This window comes from Pituophis catenifer, unplaced genomic scaffold (assembly GCF_029215685.1).
Source record: "Pituophis catenifer annectens isolate HBS135680 unplaced genomic scaffold, rPitCat1.0.hap2 SCAF_1, whole genome shotgun sequence".
Classification (NCBI taxonomy): Eukaryota; Metazoa; Chordata; class Lepidosauria; order Squamata; family Colubridae; genus Pituophis; species Pituophis catenifer.
In genome coordinates, this window is record NW_027256881.1 from 57,716,127 (window position 1) to 57,730,542 (window position 14,416).

The 14,416-nt window shown below is 34.3% G+C and overlaps 1 protein-coding gene across 1 annotated transcript in view; it reads left to right on the forward strand.

Annotated features, from left to right (window-relative positions):
- The window catches only part of KIF6 (kinesin family member 6), a 123,459-nt gene that overhangs the window by 79,156 nt on the left and 29,887 nt on the right, over positions 1 to 14,416 (forward strand). The window lies entirely within an intron of this gene.

Genomic DNA, 14,416 nt, shown 5'->3' on the forward strand with positions numbered 1-14,416 from the left:
CTATTGGCATATGGGATTACCTCATTTTAATTTCAGTGATAAAGTCTGTTTACCACCCCATATATTTTTTAAATTTATTTTAGAATTGGTCTAATATTGCTATCAAGCACAAACACTAAGAATTTGATTTTACCCAGAGTTTTAGGATGAACTGCCAAGCAAAAGAACACATTAAATTGTGAAGATATTATGGCTGGGCAGATACACTTTTAGTTTTGTCAGCTGCAGAAATCTAAAAATATGAAAAAAGCCCAGATTTTGAAGTCTAATTTGCTTAGCAATTACTCCCATCAGCTTGCTGAGTGAGCTAAGGGTATCTAGACCTTAATTTGTGATTGAATTTATTTTAATGACAGCTAGCCTTGATTTTAATTGTCTTGTTTTTATGCTTAGATTTCTTTAATGTTTACTTTTAATCACCCTAAGCAATTGTGTATTGTGCATATGGAAAAGTGGGATATAAACAGATGTTTTACATAGTAAAGCAATAGTAATATGTTCTTTCCTGCTAAGCTACCAATCTTGATACTCATTGCATGACTTCAATATGGGAACTTGTCATTTAAAAAAAAAATAGGCAGTGTTTTCTCTCAACAAGTAGTCCTTAATTATCTTTAGTGACTGTTCAGTTATGATGGCTTAGGAAAATATGCTTTACATCCCTTACTTGTCCTTATGACTGGCATGCTGTCACCACTATAATATGATTGCAATTTGAACACTTGGCAACAGGCTCACATTTATGACCAGCTGCAGGATCCTATCATCACATGATCATGATTTGTAATCTTTTTTGCCAGCCATTTGGGGAAGCCAAATTCACTTAAGAAACATGTGATTTGCTTAATAACTGCAGTGATTTGCTTTATGATCACATAAAATAGTTATAAATTTGGGTCCAATCACATGGTAACTTGATTTAGGACTGCACTGAGATACACATACATATATACATATATAGATAGGGGGAGGTTGTTCTTGAAAATTATGCTTAACTTGCCAGATGCCTGTCAACCATATTTAACACCCTGTCCAATTTCCTTTATTGTATGTTCAAAAACAGCTTCCCCCTATGTTTGAAGAGAAAAGTTTTCAATCAGTGTGTTTATCTGCTCTAACATATGCTGGTGAAACGTGGACACTAACCTCGCAATCAATACAAAAGTTACAAGTGGCACAAAGAGCCATGGAAAAATACATGCTCAGCATTACAAGACAAGATAGAAAGACCTGCACATGGATTAGAGAACAAATAAAAGTATACAATATCATCAAGAGAGTAACAGAATTGAAATGGAAATGGACTAGTCACATAGCAAGAAGAACTGATGGCAGGTGGACCAAGGCAGTCATAGAATGGATCCCACTTGATAAAAAGCATCCATGAAAGAGACCTAAAAAAAAAGATGGATCAGCAACATCAGCAAGTATTGTAGGCCCAATTGGCAAAAAAAAGCTCAGGACCATATTGAATTGAATTGAATTGAATTTATTAAACTTCTATACCGCCCTTCTCCCAAGGGACTCAAGGCAGTGTACAGCCATATTAAAACACATATAAACTCACAAAATTTAAAAACAAATATTGATTGGAAACATGTGGAAAAGGCCTTCATCCTGCAGTGGATAGACAATGGCTAAAATGATGTTGATGATGTTGTTGTTGATGATGATAACGACATATATACATATATGCATATATAAATAATAATTGGCACATAACACACCAGATTTAGGCTGAAAAGAAGAAAATTTGAGTAATTTGTGTGGCAATTCCAGGGGATAGTAGATAGAAGACAAAGAATTGGAGATCACAAAGTATAAAGATTTGAAAATCAAAGTGAAAAAATTATGGCATCAACTGGCTACGGTTATTGACACAATGGGTGCCATTCAAAAAAAAATGTAGACAACACTTAGAAAATCTGTACATTGACAAAATTTTTGTCTATCAATTACAAAATCCACTGCTTGGATCCACATACTATACCAATACATGATGACATCCTAGATTCTTGGGAAGATGCTAGATGCACATGGAGGCCAACATCAGCTAAAGAACTGGCACTGTGATTTCACATGTTTGTGTAAATAACAACATCTACTACTACAATAATAATAATAATAATAAATAATGATGGTTACAAATACTTAGGCATATTGGAAGCAGATAACATCTTGAATGGAAAAATCAAAGAGTCAGCGCAAAAGGAATACATCAGGAGGGTCCACAAAATATTAAAATCAAAACTGAATGCTGGAAACATAATTAAAGCCATTAATACATGGGCAGTTCCAGTGATACGCTACCCAACTGGAATTATCAACTGGATTTTGACTGAGCTGGAAAATTTGGACTGGAAAACACATAAATTTTTGAATATGTACCATGCTTTACATCCACAAAGTGACATCAATAGGCTGTACCTGCCAAGAAGAATATGTGGCAGAGGGCTATTGCAAGTCCATCAAACTGTAGAAGAAGAAAAACGAAGTTTGAATTATTTGAACCAAAGTACAGAAAAACTGCTGCAGGCTGTGAAAATGTAGAACATTATAAAAACAACAGAAACAAATGCAGAATATAAGGAAAAACAGCTGGATGACAGATTAAATACATGGAAAACCAAAGCTTTGCATGGACAGCACTTGAAAAACATTGAAGGAAAATGTGATGACAACTTTACATGGGTATAGCTTAAGATGGGAACCATCAAAAAAGAAACAGAAGATTTAATACTGGCTGCTCAAGAACAAGCACTACAAACTAATGCCATGAAAGCAAAGATACAAAAATCCACTGACAATCCAAACTGCCAACTTTGCAACGACAAAGTCAAAACTGTTTTACATTTCATATGTGAATGCAGCAAAATCGCACAAACTGATTACAAAGCTAGACACAACTGAGTTGCTAAATTAATCCATTGGTCATTACGTAAAAAATACGACTTACCTGTATCCAAAAAGTCATGGGAACATAAAGTAGAAAAAGTTATCGAAAATGAGAAAGTGAAGATCTTGTGGGATTTTGAATACAGATGGATCGTCATTTGGAACACAACACCCCAGATATCAAGTTGTCGAAAACCAAAATGTACAGTTTATTAATATTGCTGTACCAGGAGACACCAGAGTCGAAGAAAAAGAACTGGAAAAAAAATCACGAAATATTGCGATCTGGCCATCGAAACTACATGGCTATGGATGAAACATGTAACAGTGATACCCATTGTCATCAGGGCACTTAGTACCATGTCCAAGAATTTTACAAAACACATCAAGAAATTGCAGCTTCCTGCAATAACACTAGTGGAACTGCAAAAAACTGCGCTACTCGGAACATCATATATTTTAAAAAGGTACTTTGTTGATACTTAGGATGCTGGCAGCAACCCTTATCAACCATTAGCACCAGTCAATCGTATGTGTGACATATTTTTAAATTTCAGTTGACTGAGTGTCATGTTTAATGAATAAAAGAAATAATAATAATAATATTGTACAGATTGACTACAAACAATGGCAAGCTGAAGTAGCAACAATTGTACATTGGAAGATGTACAATTGCAAGAAATATCATTTGTCTGCAAGCAAGAACTGATGGAATTGTAAAATAGAGAAAATAGTAAAACAATGAAGAAGCTAAGGTGTTCTGGGACTTATGGTCTGTTAAGAAAAGCTTTATAATTCTGTGATAGATTGAAATGGACAACTTGGGGCTCCATGACTGTAAGTGGTGCAAGTGTCCTCCTCCCCTCACCTAAAAATCTAACTCATTTCAATAAGAGGTTTGTAGTTTCTTAGGATTTTGAGACAATACAACTGCAGGGTAGACTCCCAAACTGATTTAGCAGAATCAAGAATGCTAAAGAATGCCTCTGGGAGAAAAAAATGAAATGAAGCTATTTTGCTTTGTTGTATGGGCACCCTGTGGCTTTCAAATGCTCAAAAAATATTTTCTGAGGTTCTTAATCATCCAAAAGGTGATTCTCTTTTACAGTACTATATGTAGTGTTTGGTTTAACACATCCCGCAATGCCTTCTTTTTAAAACACTGGTTAAAGTAATATTTTAAAAACATGTGGCATAGTGTATAGTTTTAACTCAGTATACTTCTGGTGTTCAGAGTTATCAAATCAGTGCTTTTTTAAAATTTCTGACATTCCTTAGAAATGATCAAATAATAAAAATACAAACAGACAATCACATGTTGATTCGTGCAGACCGATTAAGACCAGCCTGCAGCATCAGCATGAATACGCAATTGACTTAAAGGACAGTGAACCTTCGCAATATGCAGTCTTGAAGTTTTACTGTTTTTGAAGAAATTGTGGTAATGGGCCAATTCTGTATTTAATTCAGAAAGAGATATGATAAACAACTGAGAGCAATGTCCAGATGCACTCCATCTAACTGAAAAAAAAAAAGTTATTTACAAGCTTATCGTTCATTTGGACCCAGTCAGAACTGATGGGCTATGATCCAGTCTGCTAGCTGAATCAAGACAGGACTCAAAGAAATAAATAACTGTGCCTTTTCCACAGAGCAACTGGCTAGCATGTAGTATGAGAAATTTTGCTGGTCTTGGCAAATGGAATCCTTTAAAGGCTTCGGTAGGTGATATAATGTAGGGTTCCAATGCTTAAATAGGGGATAAAATAGTAAAAATGTAACTAATAACTGCTCCAAGGTCATGACTTGGACTTTTCTTGTCTTAGGACAGCAGAAATGTAACTTCTAGATACCATGGTATATATTACTATGAGCTATTACAGGGAAGTGTCATTAGAAAATACAAAATCTGTGTGCTTTTTATCATTGTTTCTGCAAGGTGAACTATGCCTATTTTTAACTTTAACCTGAGTTTTCTCCAAGAAAATCCTTAGAGCATGGAAAACTGGACCCAGGTGGCCATCACTCTTTAAAGGCTTCTTCAAACCCACAGGAAAAGGTCTAAAGTGGGTCATAACTCTCAGGCCAAATAGGGTTTCTGTCCATGGTCTAGACAGACCGTTTTTGATTCTGATGTTGTGGATCAAGCTATGTATATATTTTGTACTTCCTTTCCTCAATTCCCGCACACTTTCCATTCAAGCTCCCACTGCTGCCAACTTCCTTGGTCTGTTTCATATTAAACAGCATAGTGAGTATGACTCTTTCTTCACTTTGTGGTAGGACAAATTTGTTTTGCTGTTGTTGTGCCAAATTACTGTAGCTGTCAGAAGTTGATGTAATGGCCATATTTAGGGTTATACCCAAAGATTTTCTTTCTCTTATATGAGGAATGTTCCTTTGATAGAATGAATCCCTGATAAAAATAGGGGAGAAATAAATATTTTAAATTAAATTGTTTGGTAAAGTACCCTAGATATTTTTGTTATGTAGTTTCCATCCAGCTCTTATATTAACTTTTGTTGGTAGCATAGCACAATAAATTAATAACAAAGATCATACATATTTTAACTGACTTTTGAAAAAATTGTGTTATGCCATAATATGGTTTGTTTAAACAGAGGTGGACAAGAAATAAATCTAACACTTACTTATAATCATTATTTTTTAAAATATATATCAAAATAATTATAGAATTCTAACCTTGAAATATGAGCAAATGGATGCCCCTCTCATTCACCAAATAAAGTTAAGGAAGGAAAAGCTCCTTGCCTTAAGTCAGCTTCTTTAAACTGCTCTTAAAATACGGCAGCCCTGCAAAACACTGGGAGGTTGTGCTGCTCTTGGTACTCACTCTCCCAGCATAGACACAAAGGTTGAACTGCCAACCCAAATCCTTTCTTCATTATACGGCTGTGGAAGGGTTACACTGTTTTGCATTCCAATAACTTTTGGATAACCATTTGTCTGAAGTGGTGTAGGGTTTCCTACCTAAGCAGGGGGTTGGACTAGAAGACCTCCAAGGTCCTTTGCAACTCTTGTTATTCTGTTCTGTTCTATTCTGTTCTGTTCTGTTCTGTTCTGTTCTGTTCTGTTCCTATCTGTTCCAATATAGTGCCAAAGATGTTGCCATTAAACTAAGGTAGTGAAATGAACATATATTCACAGTAAACAATGAAGCATATATTTTCCGCTTAGAGATGCACTGAATTATAAATAGCTATGTAATAAAACATAGGAAAATATATAAACCATATGTGAAAAATAGCAGCATGGAATTAGTAATGCACATAATATTTACTATAAGAGCTGAGAGAATTACAGACTAAATATGTAATTACACATTGAAATAACATAAAAGTAGGCATCAGATGAGCCTCCCCTTGAATTTTCCAACCAATTAAATAGCATACTTATATAGCATGTCTCACATTGATGAATATATTTTTAATGTTTACCAGACCTATATCATTATATTTCCTAGTATTACTAGGCATAGGTCTGAAATTGAGGAGCTGCAAATCTTTTGCATATATGTCATTCATGTTAATAAAGTTTATTTCAGAGGTTAGTGGATTAAGCTGCTCACTAAGGAGTTTGTAATAAACATTATGTCTGAATTTTAATTTATATATAGGTTGTTCAAAGACATAGTTTGATGTTATATATACTTCAGAGCAATTTACTTTATTAAAAGACTTTCATTTTGAGTCTAAAAATTACTATAGTGTGATATCATATTTTATTGAAATAATAGTTATGAGTTCTAATCAAATTACCAAATGGTTCATGTAATGGTTATCTTTCATGGGAATTGCTACTTCGAAAGAAGGAAATTGACTCTGGTTTGTACTTATTTTTTACTGACAATGCCATTGACCTATTCAAACAAGATTTTGTAGCTGAGAAAAATGAAAGCCTTTGCTTTTTCTTCTAGTTGCTAATTAGGGACATGCATTTGAAAGAAAGAGTAATAAATTTAAATTAACCTCATTAATCTAACAAGCAGAGTTCAAAGAAAACAGACTGAGTTCTCCCTCATAATTTTTCTTTCCTCTTCATTTTATCTTTCCTATTCAGTCATGCCTTATGTCTTCCATCAAAAGTGTACACAGTTCTTTTGTTAGTTTCATCTCCTTTCCATACCTTGGGATGATAAAAATGTCCAGAAACTGAGGCCAAAGACTACTAGATTAATCACAGTTCCAATGACAGCTCACCGCATGCTGAGTGAATTCCTCAAATCCCCCAAATGATTTTTTTTGCCAGAACATGTGGAGCTACAACATTCAACATTTTATTGGTGCTGTTATCTCCAAACCAAGAATAGCTTTCTTGGAAAAAAATGATTTGGTATCTACTGTGGGAATATTTTTAGCAGCTTGTTTGGTGAGATTTCAGAAAATATAATTAGTAATAGAGATTTCAGCCAAGTTCTAAGTTCAGTTTTAAGCAAACTCTACTTAAAAGGCACCTTGTCTACAGTTTACATTATCAAGATCAAAAGGTGTATTTCTATAAGAATATACAATTGTTCACTGTTTCTTGGATAAATATTTGTGTTTCTGAAAGTTATGGAAATGGCAGTACTAAATGTTTAAAGCCTTTCCTTTGTTTATATAAAAGGTCCCAGACATATAACAGTGCTGGAAACATCTCCTAATTTGCCTTCATGTTTTTATTTAGGCAGCAGTTTTCTTGGGTTCATATCATTCACAATGATTATTATGCTACTACACATGACCAGTAGTAAAAGAAATGCTACATAAATAATAAGGTAATTTTTTAAACACCTGGTTGTTTACACTACAGCAAAGGGAAAAAAATCCACATTAGTAGTCTAACAGCTGTTGATGGCACAAACACATGATTTTTATTATACAGAGCCTACTTATTTTCTCTTGGTGGTCATATACAGATGGAAGACATTACTGTGATTCATACATTATAAGATGATAGTCCTCAGCCTTTTCCATTCTGAAGCCATTCCCATAACACTAATAAAAATGCTTTGTTTTAAGCAAAACTGATCTTTTATAGTGATTAGGACAAAATTGGTAATAAAGAATATGTGATATTGTATTGATATTGTAATAGACATTGAACTGGGATGAACAAATGGATCTTCTCATTTTGCTTTTGATACCCTAGGTCCATGATGGCAAACCTATGGCACGCGTGCCAGAGGTGGCACGCAGTGCCCTCTCTGATGGCACATGAGCCATTGTCCCAATTCAGCTCTGCTGTGCATGCGCACATGCCTCCCACCAGCCAGCTGGTCTTCGGGTGTCTGCTGCACACATACAGGGGGCGTACGGGAGTAGGTGTATGTAGGAGGAGGCGTGTGCGTGTGGGGGGATTATGTGGGGAGGCTAATGCGCATGCGTGGGGGTCAGGGTGCATGTAGGGGGCCGCATGCGCAGGCATGGGGGGGCAGGGTGCATTTAGGGGGCCATGCACACATGCCAGGTGTGCATTGCATTTTGTGGGTTCGGGCACACACGCATGCATTCACACGCACATGTGCGCACTTTGGGCAGTCGATCTGGAAAAGGTTAGCCTTCACTGCCTTAGGTACTTTTAATTTCATTTGAGACTGATATCCCTGGAAGGTGGGAGTTATAAACACCTGTACCATTAAATCTAATTTAATTGGAAGCTGTAATTCTCTACCCTTTGAATGGGTTTTATTAATGAATTGACCTGCATATATGATTGCACCGTTATAGGTATCTTATATTATCTCTGCATTCTTCCAAATTGCTTGACAAGCAGATGAATTTTGTACTCAACAATATATTCTGTTTCAATATGTGGATACTCATATGTTTATTGTGATAAATAAGCTTCATGGGTTTTGTCAATTAAGAAATAATTAAGAAATCTCTCCATATTTGTATTATAATAATACCTATTCTAAATTCATATATGTCCTTATGCCTGCTAATATTCTACCAATTATTATGTTCATTTCCGTTATACTCTAGCAGCTATATAACAGAAAATGTTGCACTCGGGGGAAAATATGCTGGTTACCATCTGTGGTTGGGCAAAAGAGTTGATTGCATTTTTGAGGTATGTAGTTGGCCAGAGGTGTAACCTTTATAATGACCTAGTGGTTGAACATCATATTTAAAGGGACCATTAATTTAACTGACCTATATACAACCTTTTTTTTTTTTTCAACTATAACTGAAATAAATGGCTTTACCACAGCATAGGTCTGTGTTAATTTAAAAAAAAAATCTTATACTTTCAGCAGACAGCAGATATTGAGATGGAGAGATCAACAATTCAACTCCTTTCTGTTGCACAAATCCTGAAGAAAGAGTAAATTACATATAATCACAATCATAGTAATCTTGTTAAAGAGCAAATATCATCCAGTGAAGATTGAGGAGATGTTACATATTGCAAAGCAATTATAATGAAAATCTGTCTCTGTAGAAATCATCATGATCCTCACCTTTAAAATGCAATGTACATGAACTGGGAGGTTTCAAACAATGATATATCCAAGAGGAAACTTAACATAAGCATGATATTAATGTAAGACAAAGAAAAAAGTTTCCCTATTCTTCCTATAGCCACTGCTGTCTCACTTGAAGGGCTCTAATAAATGATCACCAATCTCTATTTGAAGACCTTCAGGGAAGAACTCACTTCTTTTACCTGGCAGCCTTTAACCATTTCTCACAATGCTTGGTTTCTTGATACTTCACAATTGCCTTAGCATTCCTCTAACTTATTTATTTTATTTTTATTTATTTATTTTATTTACTTATTTTGTCAAACATATATAAGATAACAGATAAAAGTATAAACATAATTTGAATACATGAAAAGAGTAAATAAAAAGGAATATTAGGACAGGGACGGTAGGCACTCTGGTGCACTTATTCATGCCCCTTACAGACCTCTTAGGAATGGGGTGCGGTCAACGTAGACAATTAAAATTAAAAATTAAAAATTGCTATACAATTTGGCACTTTTTGAACTATTGTACCCATTTTCAGAGAAATGTGGTCTGGTAGAGGAAAGGGGAATAAATACTTTCCATAATCTGACTTGGTGCTCCTGTTAATGCATCCTAGATAGCATTTTTTTTTTAGCAGCTGACTAACTCTGTTATCTCAAGCTTAACTTGTGGTTGACAAGGATACCCAAATCCCTTTCATACCTATTATTGCCAGGTCAGGTTTCACCACCCTTTACTTATGCTTTCAGCTCCCAATATTCCTTTTTCGCTTGGATTTTAACTGTCTTGCCTGATTATTAGAGACACAAAAGCTTGCAATTGTTTTGTAAATCTTCAGTTGGGCTCTAATTGCATCAATATGGCTTTTGGATGCAATGTACCAGTTAATTAAATGTCCAATTACTGGAGAGCCAATATAAGCAGGCTGTTTTTTTAAGAGCCATATTTATTACATGTTTTAAAAATGTTCTCAAGTCAACTGTTTTCTAAACATTTCAAAGTCCTAAATGTAGATGAAACATTAATTTAACTGGCTCTTTGTTCTTAATTGAGCCAGAACAGAAACAAGGAATATGAGTCAGAGTATATGGGGTTTTTTAATGTTTGCTATTAAACATCTGTTTTTGTTTATATAATACTGTACAATATTAAGGGTATAGAAGAGGGCATACTCAGTCATTTATAAATAATTTTTCAAAAGGAAGCTACTGTTATCATCATGCTCTTTCCCCTGTTTTGTACCTTTTTCAAATACTTAATTTCAATAAAGTTTACCTAAGAAGGTTTGAACAGCTGTTACATTAAAACTTGCTGGTGACAGGAATTCTTTCTAGCTTTTCCCAAAATTGCTACTACTCCCATCTAACACTCCTTCAAGGTCAGTGAGCCTCCTGAGGATATTCTGTAGAAGAGTACACTGTAATAGCAAATTCTACAAGGAACTGTTAAAAAACTAAATATATATAGCTTGCAGAAGAGAAGATTGATAGGGTTTTAAAATATCTGAAGGGCTATCATATTTTAGGGGGGGTTGGACTTATTCTCATTTGCTCCAAAGCGTAAGACTAGACCTAAGGAGATGGAACATCAAGGATGTATATATAGATTAGATAATTTGGAAGAACTTCTTGACAGTAAGAACAGTCAATCAATAGAATAGGTGACTGCAAGGAACCACTTCTTCCCCTTTACTGGAGGTTTTCAAACAGAGGCTGGATGGTCAGCTACTGGGTATGGTGTAGTGAATTTGCTGTTGTTGGACTTCACCTCTTAGATCCCTTGATTCTGTGATGCTATGAATTATATGAAATGGACAATACATTTCCATCAGTACTTCTCAGTTCTAACACTAAAATTTCTGAACATGTCTGATAATTTTAATGAAGGAGGATTGTATTAACATTCATTGAGCTTTACAAGATGTACAAAACTTTCAAAGGTTCAGGTTTGAAATATCTTGATTTTGAAACATTCTAGTCCAATCTCACTAAAATTATTTCAACATTAGAACAGTTTGTTCTAACCTTTTCAGTTATATTCTGACCTCAAAAGGAAAAGTGTTCCAACCACCAAATTAAGGTGAGAATGACTCATTCTCAGGTCAGTGTACCTCATTCTCAGTGTCAGTGTAAAAGGTAGGGTTAGAACAAGCTCTTCTGTCATGAAATTACTTTCACTGATATTGTAACATTCTGTTCCATAGTTCGAACAGGGTATTTTAGAGGTGTTTCAACTTTGAAACATTTTGTACACCTCTTTATAAAATATATTGCCAGCAGTGGTAGAATTCGACATATTTGCAGTTGCACAAATTGAAATTGTTATACAAAATTGAATCCTGTTATATTTTCATGTTCCATTTGTCCATTCCATTCGGGGAATATTTAATCATAGAAAAGGTTTTATAAACTCATCAAACAAAAATTGCATGATAGAAAAGCCCAACTGTGATACTACATGCATATACTGTACTTCTCCCAGAAAATGTGTTAGCCGTAGAGTTAATCAGAATGTAGACCCTACTTTCAGACATCAGTATTATTTTGTGGGGGGGGGCAAAATTGAACCAAGTTGATTGCAGGATATTGTTAGTAATAGTTTTGTACCTAATCTCAGTGCACATGTGTAATCAATTACCTTGTTTAATTCCTAATGAAATCAAAATTATTCATAAATTTGTAGCAGATCACTGGTATTCCTTTCACCTTCAATATTTTAGGTCTCCAGTATAAAGCACAGCATTTGGGTTCTGGGACTAATTTTGGATTTAATTTTCTGAGCTAACTATATTAAAACATTCTCATATACAACATTTTTAAATACATGCTAGACAATTCTAATCAGTTATATTTTCCAATCTTCAATTTCCAGCTGGATATCTTGCAAAATTACATTTTTTCTAAAGTTTTATTACTATTTTTACCCTTCCATGCTTTAAAACTATGTTTGTAATATCTGTGTTTATTTCTAAATAGTACAGTTATTAATTATTCAGTTTCAGACATAATTTTATGTAACAATGTAATGGCCATTCCATATTTTATGGAGGAAATTGCACTTATATATCTATAACAAATAAGATTATGTCAAAATGATAAAGTGCACATATTTGCACCCGTATGTCTGGGGCAAGGGCATCATGTGACATGTTTTATCATTTGCTCCTCCCTCTCATGGATCCCTCTGGAAAAGCCTTTCAGACATTTCTCATTTTGGCCTCCTTTTGTCTTCTTTTTCCTTTATGAATAAGTTCTCATGAAATTGTTCTCATGTGTACATTATTTATTTTCATGTAACACATAGAATAAAGACATAAATTTTAGCCAACACATTTTTTCCATGAAAATAGCTATAATTAAGACTTATTCTGAAATATTTTGTGCTCTCACATTTACCATATATGTTGCCCAGGAAGCTAGGAATTAGCATGGATCTTTTAGCATTAACAAAAACATTGTTTACAATGAAATTGTCAAGATAATTTCAACCCTTAACATTGTTATATCTTTTTCTCTTCCAGCTATAATCCAATGTAGAATATAAGTATGAAAGCTGTTCATTTTTATGACAAGCAAACTGGCTTGGGTTTTAGAGTTTTATCTATTCATAAAGAAATGCTCTTTTTATTAAAAAAAAAAAAGATAAGTGATAGATATAAAAATAATTTCTCCAATACTGCTTTAGATGGTGTTTATCAAAAATTTATTCCTTAAAAATGTCTGATATAAGGAATGAAAATTTGTATAGAATATGTCTAGGAACTATTGAACGATCAAAAGAAAACCAGAAGATCAGATTCTTCATGTATGCTTCCAGAGTATATATTGCTAGCAAATTCACAGCCAGGCAAAATTCTGGAGAAGGGACTACCACTCAAATGAGGAGATACATTATAGCTTAATGGTAGAAACAGATTGAGTCCCAAGCATTTCACATTAAAAAAAGCAGATACTACATACACTATAATAGCTTTTGGAATATGCTATTATTTACTAAGAGTCTTGGTGGCACAGTGGTTAGAGTATAGTACTGCAGGCTACTTCTGCTGACTCCCGGCTGACTGCAATTTAGCAGTTCAAATCCCACTAGGCCCACTCAGTCTTCCATCCTTCCAAGGTGGGTAAAATGAGGACCCAAATTATTGGGGGCAATATGCTGACTCTGTAAACTGCTTAGAGAGGGCTGTAAAGCACTATGAAGCAGTAGATAAGTCTAAGTGCTATTACTAATGAATAAGCAACTAGAAAAAAAGTAATGGAACTTTGCTTTTATTTATGACAACTGCAGCAAGACTATTATATGCTCAGATGTGGAAAGATTCTACACTACCTACAATAAAAGAATTGTTGGTGAAGATGATAGAATTTACCAAAACAATTAAATTAACTTTTTAGTAGGAATAAAATACATTTATGATTGCCTGGAAACCCCGTATAGACTTTTTGCATGAAACAGAAAAAATCCCCTATGATTTGTGGTTTGATTACTAAAAAACAATAACTGGGTAATAGAAAAAGTGAGCCTTTTTGTAATCATAGTAATTTGAGAAAGATATAATTTTGAGTGAGAGATAATTTTGTAATGGTAGCTATATTTCTTGCAAAGGAAATCAGAAACTTTTTTCAATTTTTTTATTCTTTCTGCACATTTTGCTTTTTTTCTTCTTTTTTGTTTATTGCTTATGTATTTTGTAATACATAAGCAATATGTATTCTTGAATCAAAAAAGTATATAAACAAGAAATATGTTATTATTTTAGAGTAATATTATTTGCATTACTGCTATCAATGATTTCCTGAGATTGTAGGTTGCTTGATTTGCAGACTTTCATGTGTATCTCTCTCTGTCTCTATCTCCCTTTTTCTTTCTCTCTCCCTGACCCTTTCCCTTTCTCCCCACTCCCATCCATCAGAAACCACTGATTTATTTTGCAACAAATATAAATACAATTACAAAATTATCTCTCACTCAAAATTATATGGCGAGAGAGAAAGATAAGAGAGAGAGAGATTAACAAACACCCGTTCTAAAGATATTAGCATG